At 39.5% G+C, this 24,591-nt stretch overlaps 1 pseudogene; it reads right to left on the minus strand.

Annotated features, from left to right (window-relative positions):
• Positions 1 to 2,293: 2,293 nt before the first annotated feature.
• On the minus strand, positions 2,294 to 17,842 carry LOC145029304 (calcium-dependent protein kinase 1-like; annotated as a pseudogene).
• Positions 17,843 to 24,591: the final 6,749 nt, after the last annotated feature.

Raw genomic sequence — 24,591 nt, forward strand, 5'->3', positions numbered from 1 at the left:
GTGTTTTCTCAAAAGTGGTTTTGCCGAAAAAATAAAGTCTTTTTATGAATATTTATATATCATTAATTCTTTTTAAAAAATAAAACAAGGTACAAATCATGGTTGTCAAAATCGCGATCCTGATTGTAAGATCGTACGATCGTACGATCCTAGGTATGAAAAACGATCCGGATTGTAAAAGAATCGTATTTGGGGTAAGATCGTAGGATCGAGATCCGATCATACCCTCCTTTGATTTTTTTTTATGCAAATGAATTTGTTTTTACCACTTTATGTTTTTTACCTTTTACCAGTCTACCATTTATTATTCTTTATTGTGACTTATTACTAATATTTTAAAGTTTTTATAATTTTTGAACAAAAAATTAAATATTTGAAATATTTTTATTGATTAAATATTGTAAATGAAAATTATATTATATTTTGTGAAATCTTAAGATCTCGATCCCGATCTTGCAAACCCAAAAATGATCATAGGTAGGATCTCGATCTTGATAACCTTGTTACCAATAATATGAATTTCATGGATATGTTTTACAATTTCTTATTTATTGAAAAGCAATTTAGCTATTGATTGATACTCAAATATCTTATTAAAAGTCAGTATTTTTCCCAATCCTATATTTATTATAAGATGAAATAGGTATGTTTATAACGTCCATATTTGGTGCACATTGTTACGTCTCAAATTCTTTTTCTCGTCCCTTTATATAAAAAGACAAATATATATGATATGCGTGTGTAATAAAGAAGTTTACTTATAAAGATAAACTTCTTTATCATTTATACCATGTATGTTTATGTTTTTTTTTTTTTAATGAAATGTTTTACATTTAATGTAAAACGAAGGGAAAATGACATAAAAGCACTTAAGTTTTCACAAAATTATCAGTTTTACCTTTGGACGTGTTTTAGGTCCAGTAAAACCCGAAGTTTTGTTTAATATTTTCATTTTTACCCTTGTAGCCGGTTACCAGGTAACCTACCGATTACCTAAGGCCAGAAAAGCCCTTGAATTTTCAAAAATGTTCGGATTTACCCTTAATTTTTTCAAAAATGTTCGGATTTACCCTAACCTTGATTTTTATTTTGATTATTTTGATTATTATTATTATTATTATTATTATTATTATTATTATTATTACTACTACTACGTATTTTTAATACATTTTAATGTATAAAAATATTTTATACATACATTTTTAAATATATATAAATATTTTTATTAATATAAATATATATATTTGTATTTAGTATTTATATACATTTGAATTACCATGTCTTCCATTAAATACATATTTATTTGTATATAGTAGGTATAAATATATATTTATTTCATTTAAAAATATAATTATATTAGTAAAAATATTTACATACATTTAAAAATGTATGTATAAAATATTTTTATACATTTAAAAATGTATTAAAAATTAATAATAATAATAATAATAATAATAATAATAATAATAATAATAATAATAATAATAATCTAAATAAAAATCAATGTAAGGGTAAATTCGAATATTTTTGAAAAACTTAAGAGTAAATCCAAATATTTTTTAAAATTCAAGGACTTTACTAATATTAGGTAACCGATAGGTTACCTGGAAACCGGCTATAAGGGTAAAAATGAACAAATTAAACAAAATTTCGGGTTTTACTGGACCTAAAACACGTCCAATGGTAAAACCGATATTTTTGTAAAAACTTAAGGGCTTTTATATCATTTTCCCTAAAAAGAACAACTCAATAGAAGAAAAAAAAATTAAAAGTTGGATTTCTATTAAATCATCACTATTTGTAAGTCTTTCATCGTTTATTTTTATTTTATTTTATGGTTTATCCAATTTTTTATCTTCAAACCGAAAACCAAAGTCCATTACAAATCATATCTTGATACGAAGTTGTTCTGATAACCGATATAAATTCTTTACTTGATTAATTATGTATAATATAACACATCTAGTTTCCATCGCAGTGCAATTATTTATGTTAGATATAAAGTTTTAGAGAATATTTTTTGTTATTATATATTACAAAATCAATACTCACTCAAAAAAATGAACAAGAATCGTATCATCATTACTCTCTATCACAATAACTTGTATGTATATAAGACAAATATAATTTGTGTAGACTTGCAGAAACAAGTTGAACTTCAAAACTGCAAGAGTTTGACACCCGAATCTCGATTGGTATAACAAACAACTATTTAATCCTATATCTTCGTATGATTTCTCAACAAATAACCATTAATGAATAAACAAGAAAAAAAATTGAAAAACTTTTATGTTCATAGTTTTAGTGCTTTTGTAATCTTAGTGTTGAAACTAGTATCTAAGCTTTTCTTAGCACCCACATTCATATTGGCATGTCCATGCATCTTCGCCGCAAACTCGTTGTAGTCTATGCGTCCATCCTGAAAAAAAAAAAAAAAAGAAAAAAAAAATCAAAGATGATAGTGTTATCTAGGGATGTTATTCGGGCCAGAACCGACCCGAATAACCCGAGAACCGAATAAGGGTCTAACTGAACCAAATAAATAATACGGGTTCGGTTCGGTTCCGGCCCAAATAACCCAAATAACATGTACAAGATGATTAATACCATATTATTATTGTATAACACGAGTAACCCGAATAACCCAAATAACCCGATTAACATTTACAATGTGATTATAACTATTGTATTTTGTATGATTTTTGTATTTTATGATTTCTTAACAAATATTTTAAAGAAACAAATTTGTTAATTAAAAATAATACAAAGTATATATAATTGTTCCAAATGTGCAAAAAAAAGTTAGAATTTGTGTACTAAGAATATAAACACGGATAACATGGATTAAATATTCTTGATTAAAATGAAAAATACAAAAACCAAAATCTTAAGATATAGTTATTCGGGAATCTAAACATTAAGCTTTTAACCATATCCAAAATCTTCAAAACACCCAAAACATCCAAAAATCTAAATATTAAGTTTTTAACCATATCCAAAATAACATTTTCCAAACACGAATTAACTATTTGGGAATATTAATTGGTTGTTTTCCATTTCCATCTCTATTGTTTATCGCCTCTTCTAAATATTTCGCGACCTCATCGTCTTTCAAAATGTCATCAATGTTGTCCACAATTGGCTTTCTTGATTTCCTTACCCAATCGTGGGTGCAAACCAAAACCTCTGCTATATTTGCAGATAAATTTGTTCGATATTGATCTAATATCCGTCTGCTTATACTAAACGCCGCTTCTAACGCCACAGTAGAGATTTGCAGTCCCAAAATATCTATCAACATAAACATAGAAAATGTTAAAATATATATATATATATATATATATATATATATATATATATATATATATTAAAAAAGTATACAAATAATAAAGTTATACCTTTCGCCATACAGGATACAATATGGTAACGAGATGCATTGTGTTTCCACTAAAGTAGAATATCAAAATCTTTATTGTATTTAACTAACTGCTCGTTTAGGTATCGTATCAACTCCGTTTCCATTGATGCTGATGGGTAATCAGTTTGCACTATTAAATCACCCATGAACTCATTTTCGTCATCAATCACAACTACATCTTCATAACCATGTGTTTGATTTTGAGAAGTGTCGGTATTGTCGAACTTTGATTTGTAGAAATTAAAAAATTCTCAAATCATTGTTGAAGACCCCGTATTAAGGCCTTAGTCTTCAAAATGACTTCCGAGTTGAGCATGAGATCTTTTTGTGTATTTTTCAACTTAATCAACTTCTCAAAGGCTTGTTGAAGAAAATCAAACTTGAACCGTGGATCTAATATGACCGCAAAATACAAAAAATCATTAAAAATTTTAAGGTTGCCCCAATACTTATCGTATTTGTCAATCATGTCCTTCCCGATCAAACAAAATTGGGGACTAGCCGCCCATTCCTTAATGTGTTTGTGCACATCACATATTTCTCCAAAAAAATGATGTGTCATCGGTTTTGTTGACGTCGATACTATGTCGGTTTTCACTTTAAATTTTTCGAGAAATCCAACCATAGCTCTACAAATGTTGAAATCGTCTTTTGAGGGGGTCAAAACATCTCGAACATATGTAGGATCTATTATAATAAAGTAAATGTTAGTATTTTTTTTTTTGAAAAAAAAAGCAGCTTTACTATACCATGTTTAGAGGCATATATCTCACTGAATATATAACCAAATAATGCATTTAAATAGTATAAACTGTAGTTTAAATTGTGAACTACAAGCTGGAAAAAAATTGGGCTAATCCGACAAACAACGAAGACGTTATGACAGTTAAAAGTTGGCTACAAAATTCCAAACATGCTGAAAGAAATAAACTCAGCTTTAATACCCTATGTTTAAAGGCATGTATCTCACTGAATATATAACCAAATAATGCATTTAAATAGTCTAAACTGTAGTTTAAATTGTGAACTATATGATGGGAAAAAATTAACTAATCCAACAAATAACAAAGACGTTATGACAGTTCAAAGTTGGCTAAAAATTTCCAAACATGCTGAAATTTATAATAATAATAAAAAAAAGGAATGGAATATGAAATTACCTTTGACTTCAAACATGCCAAAAACATTCTCCAACTCCACCGCAATCTTCAACAAATCGTATGTGGAGTTCCATTGGGTTGGGCTATCATTACACAAAAATTTCTTGGATTCCACATTTAGTTCTTTCATGCATTCTTTGAACCTTTGATTCCATTGTGTAGAATTCTTAATGTATTTAACGGCCTTTTGCATGCACTTGATACTAGATTGGTGTTGATCAAACCCATCCCTAACAATAAGGTTAAGGATGTGGGTCATACACCTTACGTGTAATTGTTTCCCCCCCATTATACTAGTTTGGTAATTTTTTCTTTAGAATTTCGATTACTTTATCATTCGAACTAGCATTGTCTACGTTTATGGTCATTACGTTAGTGATACTCCACTCTTGAAGACAAGTCAACAACATGCACCCAATGTCTTCTCCCTTATGACTATCTAGAGATTTAAAGTTGATAATTCTTTTGTGCATGACCCAATCTTCATCAATAAAGTGGGTCGTGACCTTTGACATGAGCTTGTCCAACAATCGGTGGTCAAATGCACATTACTTAAGGGATTACTAAAGAACTTAAACAACTTAGTCTTTTCTTCAAGATAGTAATCGATGACTCTATTTGAAATTGTGGTTCTACATGGCAAAACTACTTTTCCGTTCAATGCATTTATATACTCAATAAATGATTCATTCTCTACAAACTTGAATGGTAATTCTCCAACTACAAATAAGTTTGACAAAGCTTTTTTTATTCTTTTCTCATCATGTTTCCAAGTCCCAATACTATTCTCCCCAATTTCACTTTTTTTTTAAATTTAAAATGATTTGGTTTTCTACTTTTTTTTCTAAATTTTTTGGGTTCATTCTACATCTTTTCGTATGTCTAATCATACTAGAAGTACCGTTTCTGCCGGATTCAGTTTCGAGCAAAGTTCCACAGTTTTTGCATTTGCTATATCTAACTTTGTCAATATGAATTACATCATAATCGACCCAACAAGCCGCCCTTTGGACATATTTCATTTTCTTCGGCTTTGTTGCTTGACTTGTTCCTTCAACTTGAGTGTTATCAACAAACACATATTCATCATCAATCTAAAGCACAATAATAAAATCATTTTAATATTATGGAATGAAACAAGTAAAAGAGCAAATATGGTTGTTTTCTACATTAAATTCTCTCATTCAAGGATAACATACATAGAGAAAATGTTAACTGTTAACATAACACACTCAAATTTCAGTTGATAACATTCATAATAACACATTGAAAGATTGAGTAGTAGATTAAGATACAAAAACTTACTTGAGTTTCTTGATTTGGCACCCAATTTTCCATAACTTGAATGGAGTATTAATGATCGATCAATGAGTCCAGGTCGATCAAAAACTAATATCGCAAGTAACAAGGTAGCAGCCGCAAGTCCTTATCGATCAAAAACTAATATCGCAACTCGCAAGAAAGGAGTAATGCCAATTGCCAAAGAGATGTCGTCGACTACTCAAACTCGATTTGGTGCAATATGGAATCCGATTTCCTTGATTTTGTTTTGGTTTATTACGTGGGTTTTTTTGGGGTAGCAATCGATTTGGTGCAATATGGAATCCGACAGAAAACATTGAAACTGAATAAGCAATCGTGAAGGGCAAAAAAAAGCGTGAATTTTCAGTTTTCATATTCGATTCGGGTATTTTGGACCGAATAAGCCCTTATTCTGGTAACCCGGACCGAATAACCCGAAACCCGAATAAGCCTTATATAGATACCCGAAAACCGAATCGAATTGCTTATTCGGGTCTAATTTGGTTCGGTTCGGGTCGGGTTTTTCGGGCCAAATTCTCATCCCTAGTGTTATCTATCATGAACAAAACACTTTATACGGTTACTTTCAATGAAAAAGATAAGAATGGCATTAATGTCTTTTCATTGACAAAAAAGTCAAAGAGCATGATGTCCTTTTTCTACCTTTTTGGATGGGACCAAAAAAACAAATTTTGTCTCGTACACATTGATCTTGAACTCTTGTCCTAGTATGTAAACCACATGACTCTCATATTCTGTCATGTCATGTAATGTATTGTTATCTTATGTAAACATGACAAACAGAAAGGGCAATAAGGAAGTTACATTGTCTTGGTCAACATCTTGAATCAACTCTTCAGGGTGAGCATCTATGCCAAACTCCTCACAAGCATGTTGAAGCTCATCGGCACTAATGTAACCATTTCCATCTTTATTATAGTAAGAAAAGACTGCAAATAAATGATTTTCTTTCTCAATTTTGTTGATATGCAATGTTGCAGCAACAAATTCTCTGTAATCAGTTGTTCCACTATTATCCACATCTGCCTGAGTTCACCATGCAATCATAATCAAAAAATTTTCAACATATATCAATCTAAAATATGTTGTAATAAATATTTAGTCTTAGTGATTGCATAAGATCCTAGATTTCTGACTCATTGAGATTAGCACCAACTTTTTTTAATCCATCTTTAAGTTCATCAAAAGTAATATGACCATTGTTATCAGTATCAATCATTTCAAACATTTGTTTCAGTCCAACTATTTTTTTTCGATAAGCTCTCCGCTATAACCTACATTATATTATTATTATATTATATTTTTATACTTATATACATTTTTAATTGAATATTTAAAGATACCCTAATAGCCATTTTCTTGAGCTTGTTCATGGCTGAAAATTGTTTCATGCACCCGACTTAGAACTACAGAGTCAATAGGCTTGTCTGGAGCCACACCATCAACTTGAACCCAACGATGGCCTAAAAAAATTCAATTAGTTAGAATATAACTTATTAAACTAAAGAAAATTATTATAAATAGTATTTTAGTACGCAAATTGAAGGCTCACATAAAACTTCATTTGCAATTAATCGCCTTTTTGGGTCTCGAATAAGCATTCTTCTCACAAGATCTTTTGCTCCATCAGAAATATTTTACCATGGATCAAATGAGAAATCAATATCACCATGAAGAACTTGTTCAAATATTCGTTGCTCTGTTTCTATATATCCATCACCAAATTATAACAATTAATATAAAATTTTGTTATGGTAATTTGTGTAATATATTTATCACAATATAACATAAAAAGTACAAGAATAAGAACGTTAAAATTGATGAATATTGATATGATTGATTAATAATGAGATTTTTTTGGAAGTAAGGAAAAAATAGCCATTTTAGTCTCATCCATATGGTTTATTCAGAAAGATAACTGACTTTACCCATATAGGACTCAATGCATCCCCCTTAAATATTAATCACTCACCAACCCAAAAAGGAGGAACCCCATTTAATAAGATGTAAACAATCACCCCTACGATCCAAACATCTGCTTCAAGGCCATAATTTTTTCTCAGGATTTCTTGTAACATCCCGAAATCCAGGTAAAGTTATTAATCCCTTCCATTTTGTCAAGTTGTCAAGAGTGGTCCCTTGAGATAATCTTGTAGCAAATGAGTACGTTGGGCGTACTAGGGAGTACGTTGTGTGTACTCATGCGCTTAATTTGGGCGCGGACTCGCTTGGGTACACTGGGTGTACCCAAGGTTACGCTGGGCGTAATGGGTCCAGATGCAAACCCTAAATGTTTGGCTTGTGCACTATTTAAAGGATGCTAAGGCTCATTTCTCAGCCTCCATATCAGAGAGTGAAAACCTAAGAGAGAGCCTTCCATCGTCCATAGCTTGAGTGTGTATTTTGGAGCTAAATATTTTGTTGTGTTAGTGATGAAGAAGGAGAATAGCTTGTGGAGGCCAGGGCTTGAAGTGTAAGTTTGGATCTGAGATCTTTAGAGAAAGGAGCTTCATCTAGATGTATAAAGTTCAAAACTTTCCTCCTTATTTGGTTTGATGTTGCATGGACCATTTATAGGGTTAAAAGTCCCAAAGGTGGAGACTTTATTAATGTAATGTGCTCCATGGACCTAGATCTGTCCCATTTCAGTTGTATTTGTGTTATAGATCCATAAAGTTTCCAGCATGGTCGTTGATATGAGGTCATGCTTGAGTTATGAGCTCTCTAGAGTTGGGAAATGGAATATTATGTGTGATAGTGACTTGTCCAGCCATGCAAAGGCTTAAAGTCACCAACTTTATGGATTAAGAGGCTTAGAAGTGGTCAGATAACTGTTTAAGACCCCAAAAGCTTAGAGTATGAAACTGGGAGTTAAGCGGGGCCTAATCTCAGTACGCGCGGCGTAAGGGGTCGCGCACCCCGTTTCTGTAAAGATACTAGGTACGCCCGCCATACATGTTTGATACGCGCAACGTAACCCGGATAGTTGACTTTTGTTTACTTTTACGGTTTGGTCAACTTTAGGGTCTTGGAGCCATGAGAGGGGTAAAATGGTCTTTTACCCTTCTGATAGTACTAAGAGAGGGAATAGTCTAGCCTTGAGAGACGTATTGATTAGAGTGTTTATTTCATATGATTAGGTGGAGGCTATATCAGATTTTACCGAGTTCGAGATTACCGAGTTACCCGAGGTGAGTCTTCTTACTATACTTTACCTAGAGTGGTAATTAGAGTTACATGACAGAGTATCTTGTATGTTGTTTATGTGATTGTGATGTGTTCCATTATTTCTATGTGAATTATGTTGTGTATGTTCCAGAGTTTACATAGTTAGAACCGGATGACTCATAGAGTTAGGACCAGAGGGTCCACATAGTTATAGCCTCGAGTGGCTAATATGTGTTATATATGGTATTTTGGGAAACTCACTAAGCATTTATGCTTACAGTGTTGTGTTATGTGTTTCAGGTACCAGTGAGGATCGCAGGAAGGCGTCGGCATGATCAGTACACACACGAGGAGTTTTTATGTATTATGATATTGGGTTATGTTTCTATGGTTGCTATATGATACAATGGCATTTTTATAATATTTTATGAATGAAAGTATGTTTTTGGAAAATGTAAAAGTTGTTTTGAAAATTTGGGTGTTACAAGTTAGTATCAGAGCCTTGGTTTGAGGGATTCGGGTGCACCTTCGGTCGTATCTGAACTCAAACAGATGATTTGAGAGATTTTCAAAATAAAAATTCATAATATTTTCTCAAAGAGTAAAAAGTTTTGAAAGAGCAGAGCAGAGCAGTGTGTACGATCAGCCAGCGCCCGAACAGTGATTTCCCAAAATACCCTTTACATTATGAGTTATGAGAAATGTTATGATATGATATGCATGCTAGAATAGGCTAGGTATTCTTATTATGACTAGAGCGGCCTGATTTGTGATGCCTTAGCCTAGGGGTTTTGCTAGTAGATGCTTGAGAGCGAATAAATAGCAGCTAGGAACTATGAGAGATCTTCTAGAGAGTAGACTATGCATAGTGAGAGTAGAGTACTTGGGACTTGGGATCCTAGGAGGAGGAATTGGGATGAATACTGATGCGGTGTGGACGGTAGTATTGGGCCCGTACTACTAAAGACACCGGAGCAGTGCGTAGCCCAAGTAAGAATCCTTGGGGTACCAGGGAACGAGTAGGGTCAAGTTATCGAGTGCGTGTATGTTTGAGCGAGCCTCTGATATGTTTTATGTTGTATTTTAGAGACATCATGGTTAGGACACGCCACAGACCGGGGACCAACGGGGTGAGCGATGAGGAGCTCCACCAGATGATTCATGAGGATGTGACTGCGGCCATCCGTGCAGAGATTCCAGAGTGGCGATTCGTTATTGTTCCGCTGCAGCTACCGCAGCTGTTGTTGCTGCTAGACCTCAGGGTGGCGATTCGTTACTGTTCCAGGAGTTCAGCAACACAAAGTCACCAGAGTTTGATGAGACGCATGATCCGATTACTACGATGAGATGGGTTTCTAATATTGAGGGATGCTTCTATACGTGTTCATGTCCAGAGCATCTGAGGGTCCGGTTCACGATGAACCAGCTTCGCTTGGGAGCGAAAGATTGGTGGAAGTTTGTGACGGTGCACTTTTCGTCTGTTGAGCTTGCCGCGGTGACATGGGAGAGGTTCACCACTATGTTTCGTGATGAGTACGTTCCCCCAGTGGAGAGGGAGCATTTGGCCTAGGAGTTTCTGACCCTCAAACAGGTACTGAGTCTGTTACTGTGATCATCAGGATGTTCCATTAGAGGGCGATGTTCTGCCCTGAGCATGTGTCTACCAAGCAGGCACGTATGAGTCGGTATTTGAGTATTCTGAGGAGGGACATACGAGAGTTCATGGCGAACTCGTCATATCGGACATTTGCCGAGCTTCAGGCTAATGCTCGGAAGAGGGAGATAGAGTTGGAGACTCAAGTTAGGGAGGAGGCGGAGTCTCAGGGGAGGGATCGGCAACCGGCTCAGTCCCAGCCGGCAGGCAAGCGAGCTAAGTCCGCTGATTCGAGATCAGGGAACCAGAAGGGTCATACTTGTGGCAAGTGCGGCAAGGGTCATGAAGGAGTGTGTAGATAAGGGTCTTGCTACAAGTGTGGTAAGGAGGGACATATGCCTAAGGATTGCCCCAAGAGATTTGCAGTCTTTTTTCACTGCAACCAGATCGGACACCGGAAGGCCGAGTGTCCACAGCTACATGGATCTGCCCCTGCTGCTGTTCGAGCTACAGAGAGACGGCTGGTGAAGGCCGATGCACCGAAGGTACGGGGGAGAGCTTTTCAGTTGACCGCGGAGGAGGTTCGCGCGATGCCCGATGTTCTGGCTGGTATGTATTCTTCCATGTATTTAATATGATGTTTATTATATGGTGTTTATATTATGTTATGCGTAGTTACTTTCCTTGTGTGTTTTGTGCCTGCTTTGGTGTTATTTGACTCGGGTGTGAGTCGGTGTTTTGTATCGTTAGCCTTTAGTCAGCACATCAGTATCCGTCGAGAGGCGTTGAGTCAACCTTTGCAAGTTTCCATAGCTGACGAGAGAGCAGTGTATGCCACAGATGTGATTCGAGGATGTGTAGTCGAGTTCTTCGGCGTTGATTTTCCGATTGATTTGGTCCCGAGTGCTATGGGAGATGTTTGCGTCATTGTGTGTTGGAAATATGGTTTAGTGTCACTTGGAAATCTAAGAATCGTGATAATCACTTTTCTAATCGAAGTATTTGGGTGGTACTTCCAAATCCTCAATTGGATAAAACTCGGATTATATCAGAAATAAAGAAAGAGAATGCGAGGATATGATTTCGTGAGTACCAGAAATAAGACCAAAAGTGAATTTAGATCTTTGTCTAAAAATTGTCATATGACAGTTTAAAACTGTCATGAAACCACCAAAACGATCATAAAACAAGTCAACTGAATAAAAGTCAAAATTGGGTCAATTATTTAAAAAACGGGATTTCTAATGCATTTTTTATATAGTAACATAACCTATATAAAAAAACTTCGCGATGACCTAGCAGCTTGATCCCAGCCAAGGCTCTGCCCCCTTGGACCCCGCTCCCATGGGCGCTGCCCCGGACCCCCGTTCGTTCAGGGGCTTCGCCCCTAAATGATAGTGTACTTTGATACTTGATCAAATTTAAACAAGTGTATACTCCACACCTTCCTTACTTGTTTAATATTTATCAAGATAACTTTTGGTCAACAAATTAATCCCATTACACTTAAATAACATTGATGGTAACAAATCACCAACATTGTGGGTATGGACTAGTTGAGTAGATTTGGAGCGGTTATCGATTGCGAGCGACAGCTGGTAACCATATGAGACCCTAGTGGGGGAGTTCTTACGGTTTATGGCGAGGGTACCCGTCCTGGGTCTGCATTTTGTTCAGCCGCAAGAGCGAGGCAGAGTCTACAGCAGGGTTGTAGTGGGTTTATGGCTTATGTGGTGGATACGAGAGTAGGTGTAGAGAGACCGAGGTCGGTTGATGAGGTCCCGATAGTGTGTGAGTTCCCAGATGTTTTCCCCGAGGAGTTTTCAGGTGTGCCTCCCGAGAGGCAGGTAGAGTTCCGTATCGATTTGGTTCCGGGGGGAACGCTTATCTCCAAGGTTTCCTATCGCCTTACACCTCCAAAGATGCAGGAGTTATCCTCGTATCTTCTAGAGCTGTTGGGAAAGGGGTTTGTACGGCCGAGTAACTCGTCGTGGGGAGCGTCGATCCTTTTTGTCAAGAAAAAGGATGGTTTACACTGGATGTGCATTGATTATCGGGACCTGAACAAGCTGACGGTCAAGAATCGTTACCCTTACCGAGGATCGACGATTTGTTCGATCAGTTGCAGAGAGCGTCATGGTTCTCCTAGATTGATTTGAGGTCTGGATATCATCAGATGAGGGTGTGTGACGAGGATATCCAAAAGACAACATTCAAGACTCATTATGAGCATTACGAGTTCATGGTGATGCCTTTCGGGCTCACCAATGCACCGGCGGCATTCATGGACCTCATGAACAGGGTGTGCAAGCCGATGTTGGATCGTTCAGTAATCGTGTTCATTGATGATATATTGGTTTATTCGAGGTCTAGAGAGCAACATAAGGAGCATTTGAGAGAGATCCTTGGAGTTCTGAGATTGGAGAGGCTTTACGCCAAATTCTCCAAGTGTGATTTCTGGTTATGAGAGGTTCGGTTTCTAGGACACCTCGTCAACCACAACGGGATATTGGTCGATCCGGCCAAGATCGAGGTGGTGATGAGTTGGGAGATGCCGAGATCCCCCTCGAAGATCAGGAGTTTTCTGGGGTTGGCCGGCTATTATCGGAGATTTATCAAAGATTTCTCCAAGATTGCGATTCCTCTCATCAAGTTTACCCGGAAGGGCATAACATTCAATTGGGGTCCAGAGCAGCAGACCTCGTTTGAGACACTTTGCCAGAAATCATGTGAATCCCCAGTGTTGGCCCTTCCGGGGGGAACGGAGGACTTTGTGGTATATTGTGACACGTCGATATCGGGACTGGGTGCGGTGCTGATGCAGAGAGGGCATGTGATAGCATACGCTTCGAGGCAGTTGAAGCCTCGTAAGATGAGATATCCCACCCACGATCTGAAGTTAGGGGTAGCAGTGTTCGCCCTCAAGATCTGGCGTCACTATTTGTATGGGGTTCGGTGTACTATATACACGAACCACAAGAGCTTGAAGTATTTGATGGATCAGACTAATCTGAATATGCGCTAGAGGAGATGGTTGGACGTGGTGAAGGATTATGAGTGTGAGATCATGTACCAACCGGGCAAGGCTAACGTGGTAGCTGATGCCTTGAGTCGTAGGACAGAGGGTACCCCATTGTGAGATGTTTGTTTGAGGATGACAGTGATGACCCCGGTGTTGGACACCATTCGGGAGGCCCAGGTAGAGGCCATGAGATCGGAAAACCGCAAGCAAGAGTGGGTGAGCAGACAGATATATGAGTTCATTACTGATATTCGGGGGCTTATGACCTTCCAAGGTTGGATTTGGGTGCCATTTGAGGGTGGGGAACGTGCCATTTTGATGGAGGAGGCGCACAGGTCGAGGTTCTCAATCCATCCCGGGGCCACTAAGATGTATTTGGACCTAAAAAGAGACTATTGGTGGCCCTGTACGAAGAGGAACGTGGTGTGGTTTGTAGAGAGGTGCTTGACCTGTCGTAGGGTAAAGGCCGAGCACCAGTGTCCACATGGAAAGTTGAAGCCACTTGAGGTTCCACAGTGGAAGTGGGTACAAATTTCCATGGATTTTATCACCAAATTGCCTAGGATTGCAAGAGGCGTCGATGCAATTTGGGTGATCGTCGACTGGCTGACGAAGAGCGCTCATTTTCTTGCTATCAGTGAGAACTCTTCCACAAAGAGGTTAGCAGAGGTGTATGTGAGGGAGGTGGTATTGCGGCATGGTGTACCGATCTCGATTGTGTCAGTCCGAGATGTGTGTTTCACTTCCATGTTCTGGAAGAAGTTCCATGAGGAGTTGGGTACTAGGCTGCATTTCAGTACCCCTTACCATCCACATACGAACTGACAGAGTGAACGGACGATTCAGATGCTCGAGGACATGCTTCGGGCTTGTGTATTGGACTTTGGAGGGAGTTGGGACACATATATGCCTTTAGCTGAGTTTTCTTATAACAACAACCACCATTCGAGTATCGGTATGCCTCCCTTCGAGTTACTGTATGGGCGGAGGTGTCAGACTCCCATTTTGTATGGAGAGGTCGGACAACGAGTGTTGGATAGCACTGAGTTAGTACTTTAGATGACAGAGCAGATACAACAGGTCAAGCAGAGATTGTTGACAGCTCAGAGTCGCCATAAGAGTTTCACGAATAGGCGACGATCCGAGCTCAAGTTTCAGGTGGGAGATTTTGTACTTCTGAAAGTGTCTCCCTGGAAAGGAGTGATCCGATTCAGGAAAAAGGAGAAGTTGGGGCCCCGGTACATTAGACCGTTCAGGGTGATCGCGAGGGTAGGCAGGATAGCATATCGATTGGAGCTACCTGCGGAGTTGAGCCAGATTCATGATACCTTCCACGTGTCTCAGCTGAGGAAGTGTATGGCCGACGAGTCGGTGGTAGTGCCGTTAGAGGATATCCAGGTGGACACATGGCTAAATTATGTTAAGAGACCGATCGCGATCTTGGACCAGAAGGTTAAGGTTCTGAGGAACAAGGAGGTGCCTTTGGTTTAGGTCCATTGGCAGAACCGGAAGGGGTCCGAGATGACTTTGGAGATGAAGTCAGAGATGCGGGAGCGGCATCCGGAGTTGTTTTTGGCATGAGAGTTCGAGGGCGAAGTCTGGTTCTAGTGGGGGAGAATTGTAACATCCCGAAATCCTGGTAAAGTTATTAAACTCTTCCCTTTTGTCAGGTTGTTAAGAGTGGTCCCTTGATAGAATTCTTGTAGCCAATGAGTACGTTGGGCGTACTGGGGAGTACGTGCGCATACTCATGCGCTTAATTTGGGCGCAGACTCGCTTGGGTACGCTGGGCATAATGGGTCCAGATGCAAACCCTAAATGTTTGGCTTGTGTACTATTTAAAGGATGCTAAGGCTCATTTCTCAGCCTCCATATCAGAGAGTGAAACCCTAAGAGAGAGCCTTCCATCGTCCATAGCTTGAGTGTGCGTATTTTGGAGCTAAAAGTGTTTTGGTGTGTTAGTGAAGAAGAATGAGAATAGCTTGTGGAGGCCAGGGCTTGAAGTGCAAGGTTGGATATGAGATCTTAAGAGAAAGGAGCTTCATCTAAAGGTATAAAGTTCAAAACTTTCCTCCTTATTTGGTTTGATGTTGCATGGACCATTTCTAGGGTTAAAAGTCCTAAAGGTGGAGGCTTTATGATTGTAATGTGCTCCATGGACCTAGATCTATCCCATTTCAGTTGTATTTGTGTTATAGACCCATAAAGTTTCCATCTTGGTCGTTGATATGAGGTCATGCTTGAGTTATGAGCTCTTTAGAGTTAGGAAATGGAATATTATGGGTGATAGTGACTTGTCGAACCATGCAAAGGCTTAAAGTCACCAACTTTATGGATTAAGAGGCTTAGAAGTGGTCAAATCTAGAAGTTAGATGTGGGTCTTAACTGTTTAAGACCCCAAAAGCTTAGAGTCTGAAAGTGGGAGTTACACGGGGTGTAATCTCAGTACGCGCGGCGTAAGGGGTCGCGCACCCCATTTCTGTAAAGACGTCGGGTACGCCCAACGTACATGTTTGGTACGCGCAGCGTAACCCGAAGAGTTGACTTTTACGGTTTGGTCAACTTTAGGGTCTTGGAGCCATGAGAGAGGTAAATTGGTCTTTTACCCTTATTGAGTACTAAGAGAGGGAATAGTAAAGCCTTGAGATATGTATTGATTATAGTGTTTATTTCATATGATTAGGTGAAGGTTAGATCAGATTTTACCGAGATCGAGATTACCGAGTTACACGAGGTGAGTCTTCTCACTATACTTTACATAGAGTGGTAATTAGAGTTACATGACAAAGTATCTTGTATGTTGTTTATGTTATTGTGATGCGTTGCATTATTTCTATGTGAATTATGTTGTGTATGTTCTAGATTTTACAGAGTTAGAACCGGAAGGTTCACAAAGTTAGGACCAGAGGGTCCACAGAGTTAGGACCAGCGGGTCCACAAAGTTATAGCCTCGAGTGGCTAATATGTGTTATATGTGATATTTTGGGGGAACTCACTAAGCATTTATGCTTACAGTGTTGTGTTATATGTTTCAGGTACCAGCGAGGATCGCGGGAAGGCGTCGGCATGATCAGTACACACACTAGGAGTTTTTATGTATTATGATCTTGGGTTGGGTTTCTATGGTTGATATATGATACAATGACATTTTTATAATATTTATGAATGAAAGTATGCTTTTGGAAAATGTAAAAAATGTTTTGAAAATTTGGGTGTTACATTTCTGGTGCAACATAATATGGGCTACCAACTACATCATGAAAAGATTCACCTGGAAAAAAAATTAATCAAATTTATAGAAGAACCATGAATGAAGTCAAAAGATTGTAAAATATAAATACTTTTTTTCGAACAGAACAAGAAGAATGAATCAAAAGTATACTTGGCTTAAAGAAAATCGATAATCCAAAATCTATAGTTTTGAGAAGAGCGTCTTCCCTTTTATCCACAAAAAGAAATTTCTTAGGCTTCAAATCCCAATGCATAACACTCATAGAGTGACAAGCCTCCACAACTCCGACGATAGTTTTAGTAAGCTTTGCCGCTTTTCTTTTTGTGTAATGTCCATGCTAAATAATCCGATCAAAAAGCTCACATCCGGTACACAATTCCATAACAAGATGAAAGCTACAACATCTTCATACGCCCCTTTAATCGATATAACATTTCAATGTTCCGCTAGATAATGCATTATTTGAATTTCTCTTCTCACATCTTATACATCCTCCTCGGTAAATAACCTCCTTTTTGCGATTGATTTACAGGCGCAGAGCTCACCGTAAGCTTTTCTATAAAAAGAAACGTCGTCCCAAACTGCCCCTGTCCTAACTTCTTCCCCAAATAGAAGAATTCCTTCAGGTTGCCGATTTTCTTTGCAATACAGAATCTGTACGGAGTACGACACTTGACACCCTCTTCATCTGACTAGCTTTCTTGGCTTTCACTGGTTATGTTTCTTGTTTCTTTCCAGTTTTCGGGATCGTTATCTGTTGTGGTGATTTGTTTTGGATGGGTAATGGTGATTGGTGATATGTAGCTTCATCTCTGTTAAGGGCTGTCGGAGGTTCATCAGGTGATCGGGTTCGCCACATTGTATTGGAAATTGATTGGGTGAATACATTCATTAAAAAACTTGGTCCGACACAAGTGTTCCCCATATAGCAATCTCTTTTCAATGAACCCCTTTCCCGATTTAAACATAGAGATCCAATTTCACTGTTGTTACTCGATAAAATAAAGATCTATCCAAAATCAAAAACCCAAAACGGCTAATCATAATCTAAACTCACGAATGAATTACAATCGGCAAGCATAAAGAAATTAAAACAATATCGAAGTGATCATAACGTATTTCTAGACTATATGAACTACAAGTCTACAAATCGCAAGAATCGGATAAACTAAATTGACTGATACCAGATTCGAGTCAACGGGTACATATGTACAACAAACTGAACATTAGTTAACGATGAATGACAACAAGAATCGAAGACCTTCAATCATTCCATATACCTAAATGAAGAACGCACAAAAAGGTGGACGTGAACGAGGAATCGAAAGCTACCCAGGAAGCTAAACAAAAAGAAACACAAAGTCCTAGTTTATTTCAAAATGAATTGCTACACAATCATATGGTAAAACAAAACAATACTAACCTGTAACGTTCGCAGATCCGGGCTAGTCAATTTAGAGACAATGAACGTTAAAAATTAGTTTTTAATGGAATATTATTTAGAATGATTAATCTTAACCAATTTGTAGTATATGTTACAGGGGTTTCGTACATATAAAGAACGCCAAAATCCGAGTTATAACGAAAAAGTTATGGCTCGTTGCAGTTTTACGGCAAAACCGACACAGCACTGGGAGACGTAAATAGTGAATTTACGATAGATGACTTTTTAACCTTAGTAATCTAAACAAAAGGTGCAGTATACGTTAAACCGATAATATAAAAAAAAACGCCAAAATTTGACTTCGTATGAGGAAATTATGAATTTTCTAAGATTTGATATAGTAGTGCACAACCCGACGCTCGAATTTTAGTTCGAGCGGTTTTTGGCCTACGTGACCTAAATGAGAGTTGAAGATTTCATTAATAGGAACTCAACGATAAAAAGACATACGAAAACGAAGTCTGTATGTAGAAGCTATGAATTTTACGCGAACATTTAACAGTATAATCTCCTCCTACTGTTAAATTCAAGATCGGTCGAGAATTAGCCGACGGAGTCAAAATTAAAGTTGTAGATCTTATTTTTACCTACGCGTGGATAGAAAGAACGTCAAAAACGGAGCTCATATGAGAAAGTTACGGATTTTAGAATTCGGAAGTGTGTTGTGTGAAAATGGGTGACGTGACACAATCTTGGTCATTGCTTCCTCCCCAAAGCTTGCCACCAGATGGTGACATGTGGCATCAAGTTCAGCCATATTTCACCATATTAATAGAACATTTCACACCCTCATTTGTTCACACATTTCTCATTCTTTCTTTTCTCTACACTCTCTCTAAACCTCCCAAAACTCCCCTAGAGCTAGAAGAAAGCCCCAGAGCGCTCGACGGCTCCGAGAAAAATAGCTTTCGGCTCGAAAGTCTGCCCCTGCAGAGCCCGACTTCTAGCCAAACCCCCTCGTAGGTAAGATACGCCTACACTATTTTAAAAATAATTTTTATTTAAATATAGTAATGTTATTAGGACCTTATAATAAATATTTGGTTTATTATTATGAGTTATATAAGTGTCGTTATAATATCTTTTTAACCACTTGCGGTACGGGGAATCTGGTTTGGAGGGCCGCTTGGGTTTTTGGATTTCAGAAGTGTTATACGCCAAAATGGTTCTGCCCTCCGGTGTTTTATGTCTGGCCCCTATTTGTATATAGTAGTCGAGAAATATTGTTTTGTGCTTATTTAATAGTAATAATAGCAATACTATTAATTAGTCTCGATGAATATTAGACTAAAGTCTAGTGGTAATGATATTAGGTTTTGTCAAAGGAAAATTGTGCTAAGTGTAACAAAGTGTTTTCCGAGTGCCGAGTCACCACCTTCTCAGGTGAGTGCATAGTTTGTTTCATCTTACACATATATATATGAAATATTTTAATATAAATTACGTGCTATGTGTGCATATTGTCTGAATACATGTTGTCTATGTTAGGTGAAAGATTTTTATACATGTTTTAAATGATTTAAACTGTATATGTATTTTATATCTACAAAATGTGTTGGGTAAAACATGGGTAGATGAAATAGTTGTTGTGTGATAACACGATGAAAGACATCAATGTTAACAGTGATCCAGTCATCTAGTGGAGTATAGATGAGGACCACATACTATACTAGAAAGTCCATTGGAATGCTAGTAGGCTCGTAACCTGTTGGTGTTTTTGAACTAGGTGTTCATTAGGTATTTTGAACTGAGTGTGTTCACTAGGTATTTTTGAACTAAGTGTGTTCACTAGTTGTTTTTGAACTAAGTGTTCACAATATGTTTTGGACTACATGTTCACCAGTTGTAATCTATAAACCTTGGTAACGATGGACTTCGTGCCAATTCCTTAGGAATAAATGAACGATGAATAGTTGATTCTTAGGGTAGATCCTTAAGAGTAAAGAAGATAACGGGGATGGATAATTGGGTTGATTTACTGTTTGAAGATTAAACATAATAATTATATTATTGTGGGTTGAAAACCCTATGTACTCACCAGGTCCTTAAGAGTAAAGAAGATAACAGGTGTTGATATGAAGTCACATTACACTGAGAGATTAAGGAGATATAAATCACTAGTTGTAACAACCCGGAATTTCAGGTATTGCTTTAAAACTATTTTTGGGGCATTTTTGGAAGGGACTCGGCGAGTTGGAGCCAGACTCGCCGAGTAGGACCACAGACTTGGTCGCGGGTTCGCGACTGGACTCGACGAGTCCAGATATGGACTCGGCGAGTCGACGCTGTTCAGCAGAAACCCTAGCCGTTTGGTTTTGGATCGTATATAACGCCTTTTAGGCCGTCATTGTCCGTCTTTTTGGCTGATTGAGAAGAACCTAAGCGTCTGTGGAAATCTAGAGCAGGAGTGAAGGCTATTGGAACCTTGAAGAATTTGTTAGGCAAGAAGAGGAAGGGTTTTGGCCAAAGGAAGATCAAGGGGATCGAGTTCTGAGGTTTGGGGACACCGAGAGTACGTTTTTCAGGTAATACTTCGGATCATTCCTGTTATTTTGATGTGTACACGGACTTAGGGTTTATGAAACCCATTTGGTGATTAGATGGATTATTATGTTATTACCCAAACGTTTATACCCCAGTAATAGGATGTTTAGAGGTCCAGAAAGTCTCATGATTGTGTATTTCGGGACCATACGTATTTCAGGAAGCAGTTGATCGACTGCATGGCATGGACTCGCCGAGTCCAATGAACAGACTCGGCGAGTAGCTTGAAGATTCACTGGGACTCGCCGAGTTGTTCTTCAGACTCGGCGAGTGGAGTCGGGGTGGCCCCGCGATTCTTCCACGTGGACCTCGTCGAGTCAAGGGGGATACTCGACGAGTAGAAAGGGAACATCAGGGAAAGTTAAAGAGGACGTCTCGACTCGTCGAGTCACCTTTGCACTCGACGAGTCCGGTCCAGTTGACCGTTAACCAGAGTTGACCTGCATATAATTTCTTAGGGTCAGTTGTCTTGAATGATAAGAGTATTAATAAGGGTATATGGTATTATAGGGAGTCTGCAGATCGGCGGATCGAGTGCGAGTGATTTCAAGAGTTGATAGTTTTCATTACCACGAGGTGAGTCTTCTCACTATACTACACCCGGAAGGGTTTGAGTGTGAGACCGGAAGGTCGGATATGATATGTGTTATTTATGCTATAAATAGAAAGGTAGTTGCTATGCATGCTATGTGTGTTTATGGGCCGGAAGGCAATATGTTATGTGACAGAAAAGTCAGGTATGATATATGATGCATGTGTTATATGTGTTAGAGTAAATGTATTATGTGCTGTATATGTTTATGGGCCGGAAGGCAATACGTTATGGGCCGGAGGGCGATATGTTACGGGCCGGAAGGCAATATGTTATGGGCCGGAAGGCGATTATTTTACGGGCCGGAAGGCGAAGTGTTGTGGACCGGAAGGTCAGGGCCTGGAAGGGCGTATGTGTGTAAGTCGTATACTGGGGAACTCACTAAGCATTTATGCTTACAAGTTGTTATGTATGTGTTTCAGGTACTAGCGAGGACCATGGGAAGGCGCCGGCATGATGCATACAAACTGCTGCTATTTGAGATCTTGGGGATTTTATATATGTATTTGATATGAAACATGGAATGAATACTATTGGTTGAATGAAATCACTTTATTTTAAATGAAAAGTTTATTTGAAAATTTGCGTTGTTACAATTGGTATCAGAGCCTTGGTTTGAGGGATTCGGGTGTACCTTCGGGTGTAACTGAACTCAAACCGAGGATTTGAGGAAAAATCTTTTTAAAAATGATAAAGACATAAATTTTTATAAATGGTAAAGTGGTAAACAAGAACGGAGCAGTGTGTACGATCAACCAGCGCCCGAACGGTAAAGATCCCCAGAATACCTTACAATGTTATGTTATGCACTGAATTATGAATTGTTATGCATGCTAGAAGACTAGGTATTCATGATAGGACTAGAATGGCCTGTTTTGTGATGCCTTAGTCTAGGGAGTTTGCTTATATGAGATATTCGATAGCGTGCAGGTAGATAGTGCATACTAGAGGTAGAGTACTCACTATTCGGGGTTTGGGGAGGAAGATTTGGGACGAATACTGACACGGTGTGGTCGGTAGTATTGGGCCCGTACTACCAAGGACACCGAGTCGGTGGAAGACCCAAGTAAGAATCCCTGGATATCGGAGACTGAGTAGGGTTGCGTTATCGAGTACAATTGTACTTGATGGAGTCTCTGATAATCTTATGTTGTATTTCAGAGACATCATGGTTACCACACGTCATGGGGCGAGTTCGAGCAGTGTGAGCGACGAGGATATTCGTCGGATGATTCAGGAGGAGGTAGCTGCAGCGATCCGGGCTGAGATCCCGGAGATGTTTGGATCTATTAAGACCACACTGATGGAGACGTTTGAGGAGCGGTACGCCGCACTGACTGAGGCTGCAGCCGATGCCGCTACCGCAGCTGTGACGCTGCCAGGCCGCAAGGGGGCGATTCGTTGCTATTCCGGGAATTCAGCAACACGAAACCCCCTGAGTTCGATGGGACGCAGGATCCGATTGCTGCGATGAGGTGGATCGCCGACATTGAGGGGTGCTTCTACACTTGCTCATGCCCAGAGCACCTGAGGGTACGGTTCGCCTTGAACCAGCTCCGTCTGGGAGCGAAGGATTGGTGGAAGTTCGTGACGGCGAACTTCACTCTGGCGGATATTACAACGGTGACATGGGAGAGGTTTACTGAGATGTTCAGGGACGAGTACGTTCCCCCAGTGGAGAGGGAACGATTGATTCAGGAGTTCTTGACCCTTAAGCAGGGTACTGATTCCGTTGCGGTGGTCACACGGAAGTTTCACGAGAGGGCGATGTTCTGCCCAGAGCTGGTGTCTACAAAGCAGTCATGGATGAGCCGGTATTTAGGCGTTTTGAGGAGGGATATCCGGGAGTTTGTGTCAAACTCCACCTATCGTACTTTCACTGAGCTTCAGGCGAAGGCCAAGAAGCGCGAGATCGAGTTGGAGACTCAGGCCAGGGAGGAGGCCGAGTCTCGGCAGGTGGACCGACGACCGGCTCAGTTTCAGCCGGCAGCCAAGCGGATCAAGTCCGCTGATTCGAGGATGGGAGGTCCGAAGGGCCGCACTTGTGGAAAGTGCGGCAAGGGTCATGAGGGGCCGTGTCGAGCTGGTGGTTGCTACAAGTGTGGCAAGGAAGGACACATTGCCAGGGATTGTCCTAAGGGGTTCATGGTTTGCTTTCACTGCAACCAGACAGGCCATCGGAAGGCCGAGTGCCCGCAGCTTCGTCAGGGATCTACACCTACTACCAGGACTACTGAAACCCGACCGGCGAAGGTCGAGGCCCTGAGGGCTCGCGGGAGAGCCTTTCAGCTGACTGCGGAGGAGGTCCGCGCTGCGCCCGATGTTGTGGCAGGTATGCTGTAATTCACGTATTTACTTTAAAGTCGAGATGTTATGCTTATGTTAATGTATGTGTAGGTACTTTTCTTGTGAACTCTATGCCTGCTCTAGTGTTATTTGATTCGGGTGCGAGTAGATCCTTTGTATCTTTAGCTTTTAGTCAGCATATCAGCATTAGTCGTGAGCCGTTAAGTCGGCCTCTGAGCGTTTCTATAGCGGCCGAGAGGGTGGTTTGTGCCACGGAGGTTCTTCAGGGATGCGTACTAGAGATTTTCGGGGTTGCGTTTCCGATTGACCTAATTCCTATTGCGATGGGGGATGTCTGTGTCATCGTGGGCATGGACTGGTTGAGCCGATTCAGCGCTGTCATCGACTGTGAGCGCCAGCTGGTGACTATACGAGACCCTAGTGGGGGAGTTCTTACGGTATACGGCGAGGGTACCCGTTCGGGATCAGCTTTTTGTTCGGCCGCTAGGGCGAGGCAATGCCTACAGCAGGGATGTAGAGGTTTTGTGGCGTATGTGATGGATACGCGGGAGGCTTCCAAGAGACCGAGGACAGTGGAGGAGGTTCCAGTGGTGCGCGAGTTTCCAGATGTTTTTCCTGAGGAGTTGCTGGGAGTACCTCCTGCGAGGCAAGTAGAGTTTGGTATCGATCTGATTCCGGGGGCTGCGCCTATTGCGAAGGTGCCTTATCGTCTTGCACCTCCAGAGATGCAAGAGTTATCCTCGCAACTCCAGGAGTTGCTGGGGAAGGGATTTATTCGGCCGAGTAG

Source organism: Lactuca saligna, chromosome 2 (genome assembly GCF_052625555.1).
Source record: "Lactuca saligna cultivar CGN05327 chromosome 2, ASM5262555v1, whole genome shotgun sequence".
In the NCBI taxonomy this organism is placed as follows: domain Eukaryota; kingdom Viridiplantae; phylum Streptophyta; class Magnoliopsida; order Asterales; family Asteraceae; genus Lactuca; species Lactuca saligna.